This window comes from Phodopus roborovskii, unplaced genomic scaffold (genome assembly GCF_943737965.1).
Source record: "Phodopus roborovskii unplaced genomic scaffold, PHOROB, whole genome shotgun sequence".
NCBI lineage: Eukaryota > Metazoa > Chordata > Mammalia > Rodentia > Cricetidae > Phodopus > Phodopus roborovskii.
Genome location: NW_026125759.1, coordinates 1309986 through 1312991, shown reverse-complemented (window position 1 = coordinate 1312991; position 3006 = coordinate 1309986). Strand labels below are relative to the sequence as shown.

Sequence of the window (3006 nt, the reverse complement as noted above, 5' to 3'; positions counted from 1 at the left end):
GCTCCACAGAGGAATGTCAACAGTGTCTGGAAATATGTTGGGGGTTGACGCTGTGTGGAGACAATTATCCCTTTCACAATGATCCCTTGGCTTCTGTCAATAGCAGAACGCTCGACTGTATGACGTGAGTGTTGACTTCATTTGCATTCGGTTTTTACATTGTTTTGGAATAGTGCCACGTTCTAAGGTGACCCAACTAGCTAGAAAGCATCACAACTTAATAAAAAATAAAAGGGCACCCTGTTCATTTAAACTGTAAGAAGCTGGATAAAACAGACTCCTTGCAATAAGAGGATTGGATTAAGCAATATTTTCATCCAAGGGGAGAAAAACGGATTATAGTGGCTATGCCTTTTTAGAAAATTCCTAGCAACTTACCTAAGTTTCATTGCATTTCTGAGCACCCACTTTTTAATGCAGGAAATCCTCAGGCCTGGGGAGTCCTGAAGAGATGATCTTTGTGCTGTTTTGGCAGCCCCTGTGGGAGTGGGCTGGATTAGAGGATGCTCCTGGTTTCCAAGTCTTCATACACAGAAACTGAGTGCAGCTATCACTGTGTGGATGTTCTTAAGAAAGGAATTTTAGTATCAACATTAACAGAATTCCTGCAGGTTTATTAAGTCATATCCCGTGCAGATACTTAGCAAGAAGCTTATTTAGGGCAGAGATTTTTTTCTTTGCTGGAGTCACAGCAAGCATCTGTGGAAGGTTATTGTTTTCATCATGAAGACATTTTTTTTTTCTGTACAGAAATTGAGTGCCTCCCCGCTTTTGTAAAGAAAGTTTACTCTTTAGTCTGAGTTGGTCTAGTACTCATTATCCTCATGCCTCAGTCTCCCCAGTTGCTGGGATTGCAGTTATGGACCTGAAAGACCCCCACTATGCTTATTGCCTGTTTGGGCTGCTCTCATTAATTGCCAAGGTCAAGTTATGAGAAAAGTACAGGAGGGAACCAGGTGCTGCTCTCATCCGACGCCAACCAGATATCTGTGGTTTGCAGCTTGGACTAAAGCAAAGTCAGCAAGACAGTATCAGGGATGCTGAGATAGTCATAAGTGAATTCTTTGTATTCTTTGTGCCCAACCCGAATAACCAACTGTCCTTGGTTAACTACAACTGCTACATTTAGATGAAACAATGAAATCCCTGTAACCATGCTTCTGCTTCTGTAAGCCTGCTTCTTGCCACAACAACCGTATATAAACTGCATATGCTTTAACCAGGCACGCTCTCTCAGTCTCCCGAAAGACTGAAGCGTCCATAGGTACCTGTGTGTAAACAATGAATAACCTCTTGCACTTGCATCCAGTGGTCCAGTCTCGTCTCTTGGGGGCAAGGGCCTTCCCCCCTGACAGGCTCCAAACTCTTGGGGTGTGCTGGGGTTTTCAGACCATTACACTTGACAAAAAATGCCTTGTTTTAAAGCTGAGTACATGTTAGCCAGACATGGTGATGTATTCTGGTAAACCCAGCACTTGGGAGGTAAAGAAAGAGAATCAAAAGTTAAGGTCAGTGCTCGCTTCGGAAGCACATATACTAAAATTGGAACAATGCAGAGAAGATTAGCATGGCCCCTACGCAAGGATGACACGCAAATTCGTGAAGCGTTCCATATTTTTGCAATCAACTACCTAAGTGTCATGCCAATGAAAACACCAAATAAACCTCGAACAGTGAAAAAAAAAAAAAGTTAAGGCCATTCTCAATTACATCCTGAGTTTGAGACCAATCTAACTGCTATATGAGAATCTCTCTCAAAATAAATAGATAACAAAGACACAAACATTAAAATGAATATGCACAAGATTCTTTTCAAATAAGACATCATTTTCTACAGGAGGCTTATTATCTTTGAGTTTTGGTATTCATAAGGGTTCCTGAAATCAACTGTCTGTAGACACCAAGAGACAAGCATATTTACTTGCTACATGACCTGAGACAAATTACTTCTCTGATATGCAATGCTCTCATCTATGAAATAGAAATGCAGGGCAGATGGTGTAGGCAGGGACTCTACTACTGAGCTCCACTAGTCCAGGAGCTTTGTGAACAGAAACACTTCATAGCCACAAAACTAGGCCACTATTTCAACTAGGATTTTGGGGCAGAAACCTGTATTTTCTACAGTGGGGACTGTGAGCTTGTGTCTGGCCCTAATAATTGCTAGTCCAGTGAACTTAAAATGTGGAATATTGGCAACTCTCAGTAATCCATGTACCTTGGCTCGAGCCCTTAAACCCAGGAACCTCGTTCTGAATGGAGGAATAAGAAAGGTAAATTCTAGCCACAAATATTTCCTCTGAATCTAATTACTCCTAAGTTTCAGGTAGCAGGCAGATGGTGTGATTTTATACTCTCTCCCCGCCGCCTCCCCCTCCCCCCCCCCCCGACTCCAAAATCCAGCTGTGGAAGACTTGGAGACAAAGAAAGAAATGTTAATTCTTTGTGCTAGAGACAAAAAACAAATCCACATTCTGCAGGAATGGTGAGGAAAGTTTTCAGAGAAGAATGACCTTGGCTTTGAAATGTAGGTAAGATTTGAACTAGCAGTGGGAAGAATGAGAAGTTCTTTGGGAGAAGAGATGGCCAACACGGGATGAACTAGAGATGATGAAGAAGTCTGAATGAAGCACAAGGTTTGCTAGAGGAGGCAGTGGGGTGTAGGGAGGAAAGGCAGCTTTGTGTCCTGGAATAACACATAAAGGTCAGCCAACTCTATCTTCTGGGGTATTTTGGCTTTATGAGGAAGGCTCTCACTATGTAGCCCAGGCTGTCCTCAGATCCTCATCTTCTTATGTCCACCTCCAGGCAGTTGACACTACCAAACCAACACCTGCTTTGTTCTTTAGGTTCCTAAGGTAAGGGCTGTGTGATGAATTATTTGAGCATCCAATCAAAGGCTGTATATGTTGGAAAAGAATATTCCTGGTATTGCACAAAGGAACACAAAAAGTGAAAGTAACTCATCAAGGCAATTTTTACTCTTGCAAAGAGGCATGCAAAGAC

The 3006-nt window shown here is 42.3% G+C and overlaps 1 non-coding gene across 1 annotated transcript; it reads left to right on the top strand.

The window, feature by feature from the left end:
- Window positions 1-1512: 1512 nt before the first annotated feature.
- On the top strand, window positions 1513-1619 carry LOC127217638 (U6 spliceosomal RNA). Its single transcript, XR_007834107.1, has one exon. It is a non-coding gene; the product is annotated as a U6 spliceosomal RNA (small nuclear RNA).
- Window positions 1620-3006: the final 1387 nt, after the last annotated feature.